The sequence below is a fragment of the Lepidochelys kempii genome, chromosome 2 (genome assembly GCF_965140265.1).
Source record: "Lepidochelys kempii isolate rLepKem1 chromosome 2, rLepKem1.hap2, whole genome shotgun sequence".
NCBI lineage: Eukaryota > Metazoa > Chordata > Testudines > Cheloniidae > Lepidochelys > Lepidochelys kempii.
Window position 1 is genome coordinate 220,737,321 of NC_133257.1, and position 16,613 is coordinate 220,753,933.

The following is a 16,613-nucleotide window of genomic DNA, read 5'->3' on the forward strand; positions in this document are numbered from 1 at the left end:
ATGACTGGAAATTGAAGCTAAACAAACTAGCAATAAGGTACACTTTTTTAAAATGACTGTAATTAACCATTGAAACAATATACCTAGGAATGTGGTGGATTCACCGTCATCTGAACACTTTAAATCACGACTGGAAGTTATGAGTTTGATGCAGGAATTACTGATTGAAACTCTCTGGCCTGTGTTATTTAAATTGTAAGGCTAGAAGATCACAGTGGTTCTTTCTATCCTGAAAATCTCTGAATATGATATATTTAATTAAAAATCTTGCACTTAGAGTTTGTAAAAAATATTCTAAGCTTGCAGTTTTGATTATTCTTTTTCTTTGGTCAAAATTGCAAATTTTTGTGAAAATAACGGGATGACATTATTGGGAAAATGTGAATGAAAATTTAACCCTATTTTTTCAATATTTGCAATCGAGCCTATTTGCCAGAGAGCCCAGTCAGCACACTCTGATTGTTGCAGTACTAGACAACAGAAGAATGAGTGGTCATCTAGAGCTAGTGTGGAGGCACAGGGAATCAGTACAGGTGGCTCTGCCCCTCCCTCTGATTCCCTGTGTTCTGGAAGGCATATGGGTCATACTGTTTTTTTCTTCTGCAAGCAGTGTGGGGGAGGCTCTTACATCACATCTGACATCCCCAATGGAGGAAGCAGAAGGCATTACCTGGCATTATCACACAAGAGCACGATTGCAGTTAAAGAGGAGCTACATTTTTCTGTTGAGTTCAATAGTTTCTCATTTTCTAGGTTTAATTGGAAATTGTAACAATAACTCAGCTGAATTAACAGGGAGGATCAGGACTCCCCGAGGATTTGAAGTTATCCCAAAATAAATTGAACTACTAAAAACATAAGAATGGCCAGGGGTCAGACCAATAATTCATCTAGCACAATATCCTGTTTTATGACTGTGGCCGCTGCTTCAGAGGGAATGAACAGAACAGGGCAATTTCAGGTGATCCATCACCTGTCATCCAGCCCCAGCTTCCAACAGTTGGAGGTTTAGGGACACCTGGAGCATGGGGCTGCATCCCTGACCATCTTGGCTAACAGCCATTTATGGATCTATCCTCTGTGAAATTGTCTAATTCTTTTTTGAACCCCATTTTACTTTTGATCTTCACTACTCCCATGACAATGAATTCCACAAGTGACTGTGTGTTGTGTGAAGAAGTCCTTTCTCATGTCTGTGTTAAATTTGCTGCCTATTAATTTCTTTGGGTGACTCCCTAATTCTTGTATTACACAAAGGGGTAAATAACTCTTCCCTATTCACTTTCTCCCCACCAATCATGATTTTATAGACCTCTATCATATCCTTCCTGAATTATCTCTTTTCTAAGATGGAAAGTCCCAGTCTTTTTAATCTCTCCCCATATGGAAGCTGTTCCATACCCCTCATCATTTTTGTTGACCTCTAATATATCTCTTTTGAGATGGGCTGACCAGAACTGCACACAGTATTCAAGGTGTGGGTGTACCATGGATTTATATAGTAGCGTTATGATATTTTCTGTTTTATTATCTATTCCTGTCCTCATGGTTTCTGACATTGTTAGCTTTTCTGACTGCCGCCACCTATTGAGGGGATGTTTTCAGAGAACTATCCACAATGACTTCAAGATCTCTAATTAAGACCCCATCATTTTGTATGTATAGTTGGAATTGTGTTTTCCAATGTGAATTACTTTGCACTTCTCAACAGTGAATTTCAGCTTCCATTTTTTTGCCCAGTCACCCAGTTTATTTAGATCTTTTTGTAACTCCTCACAGTCAGCTTTGGACTTTACTATCTTGAGTAATTGTGTATTGTCTGCAAATTTTGACAGTTTACTGTTCAACCCCTTTTCCAGATCATTTATGAATATGTTGAATAGCACTGGTTCCCGGACAGACCCCTGGGGGACCCTGCTATTTATCTCTCTCTACTGTGAAAACTGACCATTCATTCCTATCCTTTGTTTCCTATCTTTTAACCAGGTTTCAGAGTAGCAGCCGTGTTAGTATGTATTCACAAAAAGAAAAGGAGTACTTGTGGTATCTTAGACACTAACAAATTTATTTGAGCATAAGCTTTCGTGAGCTACAGCTCACTTCATCAGATGCACGAAAGCTTATGCTCAAATAAATTTATTAGTCTCTAAGGTGCCACAAGTACTCCTTATCTTTTAACCAGTAACTGATCCATAAGAGGACTTTCCCTCTTACCCTGTGACTGCTTACTTCGCTTAAAAATCTTTGGTGTGGGACCTTGTTAACAGACTTTCAAAAATCAAAGTACATTATACCCACTGGCTCACCCTCGTCCACATGCTTGTCTGGTACCCTCAGATAATTCTAATAGATCAGTGAGGCCTGATTTTCCTTTACAAAAGCCCTGTTGACTCTTCGGAACATATTGTATTCATCTATGTTTCTGATAATTCTGTTCTTTACTACAACTTCAACCAATTTGCCTTGAAATTGGGCTTATTGGCCTGCCATTGCCAGGATCACCTCTGGAGCCTTTTTAAAAAAATCAGTGTTATATTAACTATCCACCATCCATCTGATACACTGGCTAATTTAAGTGATATGTTACATACCTTAGTTAGTAGTCCTGCAATTTCATATTTGACTTCCTTCAGAACTCTTGGGCGACTACGATGTGGTCTTGGTGACTTATTACTGTTTAATTTATCAATTTGTTCCAAAACCTCCTCTATTGACACCTCAGTCTGGGACAGTTCCTCAGATTTGTTACCTAAAAAGAATGGCTTAGGTGTGGAGATCTCTGGTGTGGGGATTTCCACCACCCCCTTCCCCGCCCCATCCTCTGCAGTGAAGACTGATGAAAAAAAACCCTACTGATAATGTTGACCTTGACATTTCTTAGTAGCTCTTGCTTCAAGAAAGCATTTAAACACATGAGGAACTGACTCAGGAAGGATTAAAGATGTATTACTTGACCAAACAATGACTATGGGAAATACGGTAACAGTCCACAAATACCTAAAGGTCATAATCACCAAGGAGGAAGACTGATTGATTGTCATGGGTGGTCAAAGGGGGTATATCTAGGAGTAAAGGAATGAAATTAAGCAAGTAAAAATTTAAGGCTGAATGGAAAAAAGTATTTCCTACTGCTGAGGTCTTTTAGATTGTGGAATAGTCTTTTAGGTAAAGTAGTAGAAAACCCGTAACTATGATCATTTTAAAAGGGATTGCACAAGCATACACAAATAGACTGTAAGGAGCAATCTTACACTGGCAGGGAGGTAGCCTAGCAGGTAGCCTGACTGAGAGGCCTTTTCCATGTGGCATTTATTTGACTGAGTGCTCTGTCTTCTGTGTTATAGCTGGTAACAATTACACAGTATCTCTGCTATTAGAAAAAACATATTATGGAGAGATTAAGAGCAATTACCATGTATTTTTATCTAGAATATATAATCAGTTTCTTTTGTATCATAAATAAAGAGCTAACTGCAGGTTGAGACATTGAAAGACCTCTTTATAGTCTGTTTTTCAGAACCAGGCAGGAGACACAAGTTTAAGTCCTGAATTACAATTCCCTGTTATGAAATATTGATGATTATAACAATCATTTTAAGGTTTCAAGAAGGGCTGGATAAACCATTAAAATAACAATATGTTTTGTTTATTTAAAATGATTAATAGCAGGCAGCAATGCTGTATTGCTTACAACTGGATTAGGCTATTTTGAACACCTTAACTTTCCTAACTTTCTGTTCTGCACTCTTCTAACAAAGCTGGTGATAAGAACTGTCTGTGGATTTTGTGACAAAGTAAGTGGCAAAATAAGGGTGGCAAATTAGGACTTGATTCAGCACAGCGAGTAAGCACATACTGAACTTTAAGCACATGACTTCATTGACTTCAATAGATCTAGTTACATGCTTAGCATTAAGCATGTCCTTAAATGTGTTGTTGGATTGGGTCTTAGTAACCATAATGGGACAGCCTGTCCTTTAAGGGCTGGAGCCCTGGAGTGGGCCAGTGCCCTACAATTAGCACTGCCGGCCACACCTGGGTTGAGGCACAGGGGTTAATATGTAGAACCAGCTGAGGGAGCAAGTGGTTATAGAGACTGCTGGAAGTGAGTAGGATCCAGCAGGGAACCCTCAGTTTTCAGGGACAACAGCTCCAGACAAAGAAGTCCTTCAAGACCTTCAGCTGGAAGACTGGGAGCTGAGACTTTATGGGCACTTGAGAACTTTTATTTTGAATATTTTTCTATGTTTAATAAATCCAGTCCCAGGGAGGGGTACAGCTGAAATTAGAAGAGTTTGTGTGTGGACGGCTTAAGGGGCCCTGAGGAGGGGAACAGAGGCAGGTCACCTCCTGAACATTCCTTCATGGCCTGAGGTTTCTAACAGCCAGCTTACCTCCATGTTGTGGAAAAATTATGCTACTCTTCACCCAGGTCTAATAATGATGATACCTCATAGTAAACTAACCCTTACACATGAATGAATAAATATTTTTGTGACTAAGGAGTCTAGAAGAAGAAAGAGCAAGAATAAAGAACGGGAAGAGAAAAGAAAAAACATTCAAAATGTTTCCCTAAATCCCAATGGAGTCTCTGTTTGTTTTTAAGATCAATGAGAGACGGATTATATTGGCACTTGTGATGGATGAGCAAAGAGAAGGCCACCTAAAATGCAAGCAACTCATTAAGGAACTCCAGACATAATTTCCATATAAGAGCCTAGATGTCCAACTTAGTGGTAAGGATAAAGTGAGAGTTCTCACATTTGGACACATCAAGAGTAGCAATAGTTCTTAAACCAATGTACGGAATAGACTTGTGTTTCTAGTTCATCTTGTAATTGCAACAAACCAGTGTTGTTCTCTTAGCTACAACTGTCCCCATTTGTTTAAGTATGCACAGAGATGGTGTGTATATATATATATATAAAACACTAGAATTAGTGATGTGGAGAATTGGAGCCTAAATACCATGGTGATATATACTTTAAAAGAGCTTTGAACAGACAGAATCTAGTTCCAAGACTGCTGTATCCTAAATGTTGTATTTTAATTAAAAATGTGGGTTTTTTTTCACCTTTGGGATATGACATTGTCTTAAGCAAACTTTTAGGTAGTTTGTGAACAGTAAAAGGGAGATGAAGTCTGTCTTATTGCTCACACACACATTCTATAAACACATATGGTAATAACTACAATTTCTGTGCTTCTTTTCATTTGTTTCCATGCATTGCTGTTCTTGGTATTATTTCATGATATTAGTTGAAATAATAAAATGGGGTTTTGAAATAAGAATAGCCTTCTGTCCATTATGCATCCAACTGATCTGTTTAATCAATCTTTTCCATAAATGTCTATTAAATTGTTTAGCAAAGAGGTTTTTTTTAGGCTAATGAAGCTTGGAGTATTATTTATTTATTTTCTTTGATTTCAAATTACAAACAATCCCATGTATAAAAGCTATAGGTGCCCTGACATTGATTAAAAGTAGATCATCAGAGCAGGAAATGGATTTCCCATCCTGTGAGAACTTTCAAGTTTCTGAAACACTTTTTCATCCCAAATTGATAAAATTCCTGAAAAGTTGAATGAACTATCAAACTATCAATTTCCCCCTGCAATTTTGGTATATTAAAATGGTTTATTTTGATACTGTCAAAATGTTTCATTTCTATTTTCAACTTTTATTAGATTTTTTTTAAAGAAAAGTGAAAATTAACTTAAATTTCTATACAAAAAAGTGATTTTGAACTGAAAAATGAAACTTTGTTTCCAAAATATCAAAATGGAACATTTCAACAATTTCAAAACTTTCTTTCTTTCTTTCTTTCTTTCTTTCTTTCTTTCTTTCTTTCTTTCTTAATTTGAAACAGGAAATTCATCCAAATTAACCATTTCCCACAAAAAGTTTTGATTTCAACGAATGACATTTTCTGATGAAAAAAACATTTTGTAAAAAGTTTTCCTGACCAGCTCTACTTAAAAGTTTACAATGACCCCATGGACCTGCTTAGTTGTAGTTCAAATGGAAATACTCTTTCTGTCTAATTTTTGACCACCAAAGTGCCTGACAAATGAGTGTCCCTGTTACCTAATCTCACCTATGATAAGCACTGGAATATGTAAGGACAATATTTCTTTTCACGGGAAAGTCTATGAGAGAAGATAAGAACTTCAAACATCAAACAGCTTTCTAAATACTAATATACCTGGCATTTATAGAGTGCCTAGCATCCAAGGATCTCAAAGTGGTTTTAAAAGTGTTTCAGAACTTTTATCTCAAGTTTACTGATGATGAAACTGAGGAATAGGCAGATTCAGCTTGAATTTTTGAGACTCTCTCTGTTTGAGGGAAGAAAAGCACTAAATAATCAAGCACTTTTGAGAATGACTTTGAAGTTAAAACAAAACCATGCTCGGCATGCAAATTACCTTCCATTTCTTTCTCATGTTTAGCATATGCTGTCATCTGAATGCATTAACTCAAACATGAACTTCAGTATGGTATCTGCAAAAAGAAAAGGAGTACTTGTGGCACCTTAGAGACTAACAAATTTATTTGAGCATAAGCTTTCGTGAGCTACAGCTCACTTCATCAGATGCATTGGTATCTGTGAGAGATGAAGTCAGAGGCAAAAGTCAGGGAAGCATGGTTGAAGTTTCAAGCTTTCTGAAAACAGCAGGAATTGTGACACAGTTTTGGACATTTCAGTAAAAACTTGAAGTTGTGCATGCTGGTTGATAGGCCCAAAAGGTAACCTGCTTTAGCAACGTGTCCTTTCAAGTTTGCCCCAAGCCTGAAAAATCTAGCAGTCTCAAATCAAAATTTGAAAAACTATTAAAAAGTCCAGCTTTTTCTGCTGGGATATTTAGATTGCTATCATCAACTCCAGCATGCTTAGTTTGTGTGCGGTCATGGGCATGTGAAAACATAACATTATGCGTATGTAATAGAGTCCCCGGTGGACTAGGGGTTAGTGCACCTAGAGCCCCTTCCTGGTGGGTAGGGCTTCCAGTGCCAGTCCTCCTTTAAGCAGAGGTGTGGTGAGGTGGGCATGTGGCTTTGATCCCCTGGTTGTAGGGGAGCCTGGTCCTACCCACTCCACTGGATTCTGACCCAGGGCCCTAGAAGAGTCAATAGTGTCTGGCCCCTGCAGGTGTCCTCTTAGTTACTCTCCTTGGGTCACTTGCTATTGCTGGTTTTTCCTTCCAGTTTCCAGTCCAAGGTAAGGTGAAAACAACGGCAACAAAAATGATTAGGGGACTGGAACACATGAGTTATGAGGAGAGGCTGAGGGAGCTGGGATTGTTTAGCCTGCAGAAGAGAAGAATGAGGCGGGATTTGATAGCTGCTTTCAACTACCTGAAAGGGGGTTCCAAAGAGGATGGCTCTAGACTGTTCTCAATGGTAGCAGATGACAGAACGAGGAGTAATGGTCTCAAGTTGCAGTGGGGGAGGTTTAGATTGGATATTAGGAAAAACTTTTTCACTAAGAGGGTGGTGAAACACTGGAATGCGTTACCTAGGGAGGTGGTAGAATCTCCTTCCTTAGAGGTTTTTAAGGTCAGGCTTGACAAAGCCCTGGCTGGGATGATTTAACTGGGAATTGGTCCTGCTTTGAGCAGGGGGTTGGACTAGATGACCTTCTGGGGTCCCTTCCAACCCTGATATTCTATGATTCTATGATTCTATGAAAAGAAAAAGAAAAGGCAACCAAATGGTCAGCCTGAACCTGGCTCAAAATATAATCTTATCTCTAAGGGAGACTTCTTCAGCACCTTTGTCAGGAGCTTTCAGGGTAGGTCTGTCCTCCTCCCCAGCCTTTCCTTCTGAGCTGGGTTGCTGCTTTTTCAACCCCTTCTCCATTTGGAGCATGCTCTGAAGGGCTGGCGGGGCAGGACTACCTGGGCTCAGTACTGCCCTTTAACCCCTTCCAGCCCAGTGTACTGTGTGTGTACCCCATCACAGCATACTTTGTTTCACTGCTCTGCCCATACCTGCTCAGTTCTTGTATTTCTGTGTTCGATAGTGTACAGTCACAGTGTATTATCTGTCACATACAACAGAAACGCTCATAATCCTGCTGTTCTTTAGGTCTGATGCTAGATATTAATGTATTCTTTTGGGTTCTGCTTGTTTCATCTATTTAAAAAAGTGTGTCGTGGTACAATAAAATACCCAACTTCCCTGTACACTAACAGATGTTTTGAATATGAGTAAGCTTATAACAATGAAGCAAAATCTAAAATATGCAATTTTGTATACTACATTCAACATATATACAAAAAATCATGGAATGATACAGTACTCTTAGGCCCCTGATTCATGCATGCACAGATTTCCCCACTTCCTTGTGGAAAGGAGGCTGTGATGTGGTGTCCACCCCACACAAGACTTGAAGGAGTTAAGGTGGCCAGGTGGGCCAATTAACTCCCCAGGCTGCAGATTGAGAGAGAGAGAGATGGAGTGCCACTAAAGGAAGGGGTGTCTGCTGTGTAGAGCTAATCCCTAGAGTGACCAGGAGGTGGTGCCATCCAGCAGTGAGTAGAGTGCCCAATTACAGAGGCTCAGAAACAAGCACTCCAGCTTTCAGGGATGTTTAGGTTGTGGAATTCTGGATCAGTGTATTATAAAAATGGGAGCCAAAATTTGGGTCTTTGAACACCTTCAGAGTTTGGGGGTTTGTTTACCCTAATATGGTGGACTGGGGCTGGACCTTCAGTAAGACTGGTAGATATTTTCCCCAATTCCATGCACTGTCACTTATTAATTAATGTATTATGGAACTCCTAGGTGCCCCAGGCAAATCAAGTCCAGTCAAGTATCAGGAGCTTATTGATCTGAGAATTATACAAATACAGCAAGGGATGGTCCCTGTTCCAAAGAGCAATCATATGGCATAGCATGCAGGTGACACCCACACTAAGCTCAGGGATAAGAAAGAACAATTTCCAAATTCTCTGATCTTAAGTATGAATTTGACTCTGTGTTTACTAGCTGTCCAGTCAGCAGCAGTTAGATATTTTTTGAGATTACCAAAGTGGGGGGAAGGAATGGGGAGAATGATCCAATTGGATGGAAAGAAAGGAAAAAATATACCACTGTTTACTAAATCATCTTCTTGATCTTCCTCCTCATTCCCTGAAATGTAAAGGAAAAGGGCAGTGGTATAATCTGGTAAGTTTTCCTATTTTTGTTTATTATTAAGAGAATTAATATAACCATCAAGAAGCATGAGTCTTTGGTTCAGCCACAGTTGACTTCACAGTTCCCCATACTTTAATGATCTTCCATGACCTCTATAAAACCATTCATTATTGAAATAATACAGGCACAAACTGAGTTTGCCTGGCCAGGATTGCTCTTCTTTGGACTGATGACAAAAAAGCCAGATGCTGAACTGCATAATTAAATGGAATGCCAATATGTTTTTGCTGCTAAAGCTGGTGTTGTGAATATTAGTAGCATCCCTTTCACCTCTTTGGCAATTTCAGACTTTTCTGAAATTCATTCCCTTTCATGTCATGTACTTGTATTGCATTTTAGCTGTGGAAAGAGGATGATGACATGGCCTGCAGCACTTTGCTAATGAAAATATCCTTCCACTGATCTGTATGCAGATTGGGTAGAATAATGTTCTCGGTTCTGTCTCTTGAAACATGGACAGAGCAATGTTACTAACATGTAAATGACCTCCTCAGAGATTTCACTCATCAGGGATCATTATATTATGTTTAAAAAGATGCCTCCTTTACTTTCAAACTTGGTTTAGATCATTCATTCACTGACAAGTCCAGATACTTTATTAGCAGTTATACCTTAAACTTGACTCACCATGGCCAAACCCCTGCTATTCCACTTTTCTGTGGGTATGAAATCCATCCCTTACTGCAGTGTTGTGCAAATGTTCATTTTTAACAGAATTTGTGTGTCTAGCATTCATGGTTGTTCTGAATATAAATGGAGCCTGTGACATTTCCCTGAGTAGAAAGAACATGGAGTACTTGTGGCACCTTAGGGACTAACAAATTTATTTGGGCATAAGCTTTTGTGGGCTAAAACCCACTTCATCAGATGCATGAAGTGGAAAATACAGTAGGAAGATATATATATACAGAGAACACGAAAAGATGGGGGTTGCCTTACCAAGTCTAACAAGACAAATTAATTAAAGTGGGCTACTATCAGCAGGAGGAAAAATCACTTTTATAGTGGCAATCAGGATGGCCCATTTCAAACAGTTGACAAGAAGGTGTGAGTAACAGTAGGGGGAAATTAGCATGGGGAAATAGTTTTTAGTTTGTGTAATGACCCATCCACTCCCTGAGTGTACAGACAGCCTTAAAGAACAGCTCTGTTGTTCATCTTGTGGTGTACCAAATGATTGGAGGATAGCTAATGTGATGCCAATTTTTAGAAAGGGCTCCAGAGGTGATCCTGATAATTACAGGCCAGTAAACCTGACTTCAGTACCAGGCAAACTGGTTGAAACTATAGTAAAGAATAAAATTGTCAGACACAGAGATTAACATAATTTGTTGGGAAAGAGTCAACATGCTTTTTGTAAAGGGAAATCATGCTGCTACCATCTACTGGAATTCTTTGAGGGAGTCAACGAGCATGTTGACAAGGGGGATCCAGTGGATATAGTGTACTTAGATTTTCAGAAAGCCTTTGACAAGGTCCCTCACCAAAGGTTCTTAAGCAAAGTAAGCTGCTATGGGATAAGAGGGAAGGTCTTCTCATGGATTGACAACTGATTAAAAGATAGGAAAGAAAGGGTAGGAATAGATGATCAGTTTTCAGAATGAACAGAGGTAAATAGTGGTGTCCCACAGAATTTCCAGTTTGCTGCACTGGACTGCTGCTGAAATCAGGGACCTATCTGCAGCATTTGCTTTCAGCTTGCCCAAGGGGAATGTCTAAACTGCAGTTGAGAGCAAGTCTCCCAGTGTGGGTAGACAGACTAGTGCTAGCAGGACTTGGGCTAGCATGCTAAAAATAGCAATGTGGATGCTGGGGCTTTGGCAGAACCTTGGGTTCTCAAGCCCACCCAACCCCCTTGGCTTCAGAGTCTGAGTTTCAGCCTGAGCAAGAATGTCAACATTGATATTTTTAGAGCAGTAACTTGAGCCCCGCAAGCACAAATCTGTCCATCCAGGCTGGGAGTCTCACTCCAGCTGCAGGGTAGACATAATCTTGATTTACACTGCTCCACAGGCAATGGGTTGTATGCCCAGGCCAGCATTCCCCTTTTCAATAAAACAGAATTTACTACCCAAACCTGTGTGAACCACAATTGTGGCCAAATTTTGCCTACTTTGCCACCAGCACTAAATATTTAGGGATAATGTCTGTATTAAAGGTATGTGAAAAGAGGAAGGATGGTCTTGTGTTTAAAGTGCTCAAGTAGGACACAGGAGTCCTGGATTCAAATCCAATCTCTGCCACAAATTTCCTGTGTGACCTTGGGCAAATCACTTAATTTCTCTATGCCTCAGGTCTCCATCTGTAAAAGAGGGATACTACTACTTGGATACTGAACTGTCTTGTCTTGTCCATTTTGATTCTAAGACTGGTAGCCTTTTATTTTATTTAAAGTTAATTTAATAATTTTATATTATAGCACCATGTGTTCGGCTACAGTTTCAAACTCAACAGAGTGAAAGTCACCTCTGCTACTTGCTTCAGATTTAGTATCTCTAGGAACACATAAAGACCAAGGATAGTGACCACACAGACATTTACAAGTACAAGGTTTAGTTTGTTTTATCAATGTTATTAAAGTTACAATTAAGGTTATGATTACCCAAGCATATAGAAATTCTATAAAGACCTATGCACAGATTAAAAATATAGTTATACTCACATCCTTAACGATATTCTTAAAGTCTGATGGCTGCCTTGCCAATTGATCATCAATAGAGGGATGGTTCCTGCTGGACTTTTCCCATAGGGAACTAATTTTACCTTGTTTCAGATCCCTCCTTTATCTTGTGATTCTGACTATGATTCTGTGCATGTGCATGGGTTAGAAAAATGTGATTACCAGGCATCTTGTAATCAAAATCACTCTAATTTTTCACAATACCACCAATTGACAGATCTTCTCCCGTTATCTTGTAGCACTGGGTCATTCTTTGGTCAATTACTTATGTCAAGCATTTCTTAAGCCTACAGCATAGTATGGCTAAGCTGACATTTTACAAACAGCCTGTAGGCCTTGCATTTTAGCCCTACTTACTTAAATACCTAATGCATACTTATCACTTTGACTACTGAGCAATCTTACCCTTCTGTAATCCCACAATTTAAATCTGTTTAGCATACAATGATTGTATGTGACATAGCATGTTAGTTTGTCATAACATCACACAACACACAATAAATGAATGATAAAATGAAGTAATTGGCTACAGCTTTCAGGGCACGGTCTATCTAGAACCTATTTGAATGGGCCACCATTCTTAGGTAAGACCTCTAAGGGTACATCTACACAGCAATTAAACACTGGCATCAGCTGGCTCAGGCTTATGGATTTTGGGCGGTGGGGCTGTAAAAGGCTGTGTAGACATTCAGACTCGGGCTGGTGCTCAAGCTCAGGGACCCAGCATGATAGGAGGGTCTCAAAGCCCAGGCTCCAGCCCCAACCCGAACTTCTACAGCAATTTTTAGCCCTGCAGCCTGAGCCGAAGTCAACTGACATGGGCCATGCTTATCCATGTTGTGGGTCTTTTATTCCAGTGTAGATGCACCCTAAGTGCTACCTGAATACAAATAATAATAATAATAAAATCATAGTCTACCCTATCCTGTAAGAGGTGTCTTACACTATTCTTTTTTCCCCCATAGAGTTATTTGTACTGTAAACAGAAGATGAAGTGAGCTGTAGCTCACGAAAGCTTATGCTCAAATAAATTGGTTAGTCTCTAAGGTGCCACAAGTACTCCTTTTCTTTTTGCGAATACAGACTAACACAGCTGCTACTCTGAAACCATTCATACTGTAGTTTTTCCTAACAACATTTGTATTGAAAATTGCAGTAGAGATCCACAAGAAAAAAAACCACACATTTGTCCTGTTCACAGAAGTAAAGATCAGCTTCATGCCTAAAGCAGCTCAGTTCACATTGCAATATGGAGCTAGAAAGATAGATAATCTCCCTCACAGCAATGTTTGCTTAAATAACCAAGATTACCTTTGGCTATGGTCTTAATAAAAGAATTTGTTTACATGTAGAACAATGCAGTATGTGTCAAGGGTAGCTGGTGTATGCTACTTGGATATGCAGGAGGTTATGAATCATCAAAAGTGAATAATTTCCCATCTTCCACTGTCTATCATATTGACACATTTTATAGGCAAATCCTGCATGTGGGTTTGAGACTCTTTAATACATAAAATGCTATTTTCTCTAAGATCAGTTATGAAAGAAATACCATTTAAATATGTTAAAAGGACAAGAGAATTGGTGTATGATTCTTTTAGGATTAGGAAAGGGGAATAAAGAGTAAGGGCTTGATCAAAAGCCCACTGAAGTCAAGAGGAGCCTTTCCATTGACATCAGTGGGTTTAGATTAGACCCTAAACACTTCTGAGTGGAGTATGGATTTAAAAGCTTCAGATCCACAACTGCAGCCAGAGAGCCGTAAGTGAAAATCAGGAGTGATGAGAGAGAGGAAAGGTGCTAATGTGACTTTATCTGTAGATGCGACTGTCTTTATGTTCCTGTCATCCTGGGCTGGCTGTGTGTCATGCTAGCTCTGCAGTGCCAGTCAGGGGGGCCTGAAGGCTGCTTTGAGGATAATGGTAGCTAGCATGACTGAATCAAACCCTGTGATGGTACAGAGGCATGAGCATTTCACCTCCTTGTGCCAGTCTGACTAGGAAGCCTAGGAAGAATTCACTTGAGCACATGTTGCTTCCTGCCCTCCTTCAGGGCTTCTGCTGGGGGAGGACAGCTTTTAATTTCTTCAGAAGATTCAGTAAGATACTGTGACAGAGTTCCTGGGGTGCAACCTGGACTGTTGGACCACTGAGCCCTCTGTCCCACCAATCTGGGCAATCCCTCACACTGATGCTGTTGCCAAGCTACAAACCTCTGACAAAAAGAAAAGGAGTACTTGTGGCACCTTAGAGACTAACCAATTTATTTGAGCATAAGCTTTCGTGAGCTACAGCTCACTTCATCGGATGCATACTGTGGAAACTGCAGAAGACATTATATACACAGAGACCATAAAACAATACCTCCTCCTATAGAATCATAGAATCATAGAATATCAGGGTTGGAAGGGACCCCTGAAGGTCATCTAGTCCAATCCCCTGCTCGAAGCAGGACCAATTCCCAGTTAAATCATCCCAGCCAGGGCTTTGTCAAGCCTGACCTTAAAAACCTCTAAGGAAGGAGATTCTACCACCTCCCTAGGTAACGCATTCCAGTGTTTCACCACCCTCTTAGTGAAAAAGTTTTTCCTAATATCCAATCTAAACCTCCCCCACTGCAACTTGAGACCATTACTCCTCGTTCTGTCATCTGCTACCATTGAGAACAGTCTAGAGCCCCCTTTGGAACCCCCTTTCAGGTAGTTGAAAGCAGCTATCAAATCCCCCCTCATTCTTCTCTTCTGCAGGCTAAACAATCCCAGCTCCCTCAGCCTCTCCTCATAAGTCATGTGTTCTAGACCCCTAATCATTTTTGTTGCCCTTCGCTGGACTCTCTCCAATTTATCCACATCCTTCTTGAAGTGTGGGGCCCAAAACTGGACACAGTACTCCAGATGAGGCCTCACCAATGTCGAATAGAGGGGAACGATCACGTCCCTCGATCTGCTCGCTATGCCCCTACTTATACATCCCAAAATGCCATTGGCCTTCTTGGCAACAAGGGCACACTGCTGATTCATATCCAGCTTCTCGTCCACTGTCACCCCTAGGTCCTTTTCCGCAGAACTGCTGCCTAGCCATTCGGTCCCTAGTCTGTAGCTGTGCATTGGGTTCTTCCGTCCTAAGTGCAGGACTCTGCACTTATCCTTATTGAACCTCATCAGATTTCTTTTGGCCCAATCCTCCAATTTGTCTAGGTCCTTCTGTATCCTATCCCTCCCCTCCAGCATCCCACAGGTGTTGCACTTACACAGACATCCACAGGCAGAAACACACTCAACTGAGTTACATGAATGCTTTCCCCCGCCACTCATGAACCAACAATACAGAAGCTCCAACCAATTCCTCCCAGCTCCCCAGAACTGTATCATCTTGCCCCGGTGAGAAGACTAACCAGTGTAAGTTCATTACCCAGTCTGCCCCCTCCCTCGATGTTGAGAGGACACACACTAGCCTTTGTAAACTGATCTGAGATTTCCCAAACATACTGTTTTCGATAAAATATAAAACAGATTTATTAATTACAGAAAGACAGATTTTAAGTGATAAGTACGAAGCATACAGATCAAAGATGATTACCTAAGAAATAAAAGTAAATTCAGAGTCTGAATTCTATAAACTAAACAGGATTTCAATCAAGCAAATAATGATATCGTTCCTTGGTACACAGGCTGGGACTCTTTTCCAGGTGGGCACCACTCTCCCCAGTTCAAAGTCTTTGTCCTCCAAATGTATTTCCAGATGTTGAGTTGAAGTGGAAGTGAGGCCAAGTCATGATGTTACTTACCCTCTTTTATAGTTTCTTCTAGCTTGCTGCTATGATGTGGGTCAAGTAGTCTCCATTGTATACATGATCTCGCTGAGAAGTCTCCATAGTACACAGTTCCTGAGACAATGGATTTTTTCTTTTATGGGTTTTGATGAGCCATTAATGCTGTCTGGCTACTCCACTGTTTTACTTGAAAGGCTGGTTGTGGGTGTTCCCAACCTCACAACATATTTCAGTAACACACATGTAGCAAAACTTCATAACTTCGCATACAAGGATAGCACATACAATCCAACAGGATATTAATGTTCAACAGGTCAAGCCTTTTAAAATGATACCTCACAAGGCATATTTTGTATGAAACATATCATAATTATTTGGCAGTGGTGAATATGGGGGTTCCAGAGTGCTGCTCTGAGGTACAGAGGGCCACAGATACCTGCTAGTGGAGTCTGCCTAGGAAATATACTGAATGAACTCATCCTTGGTCATCCTAATTGCTTCCTCAGCAGACCATGCTGCCCCCTTTTGGCTGATTTTCACTGTCTCCACTGGGCTGGTACGATTCCTGCTAAATCCAGCCCATTATAATTGATTTAGTATAAATTAAAACCCTAATATTTTAGGATATTTTAGTGATGGATGTTTATTAAGATAAGTCTAAAACAAAATGAACTGGACTGATATCCAAAGGATGAGATTACAGACTAAAGGACAGCTGGCTGCAGTGTACAGTCAGATATGAGAATACCTCTAGAACCCTATATATTAATTAGAATTCCAGAAGTATTTTTAATTGGCATTCCAGCTCATTTATCTACTCATACTCTGTCTACCTATCTCCAAGAACATGCATCATTTTTACTTCACACAAGCATCTGCATTGTTAGCCAGGCAACATCCATCATTTTTTGGTTTGCCAAATTTTGTTAGAGAACCCTCACAATTGTGCAATGGAGA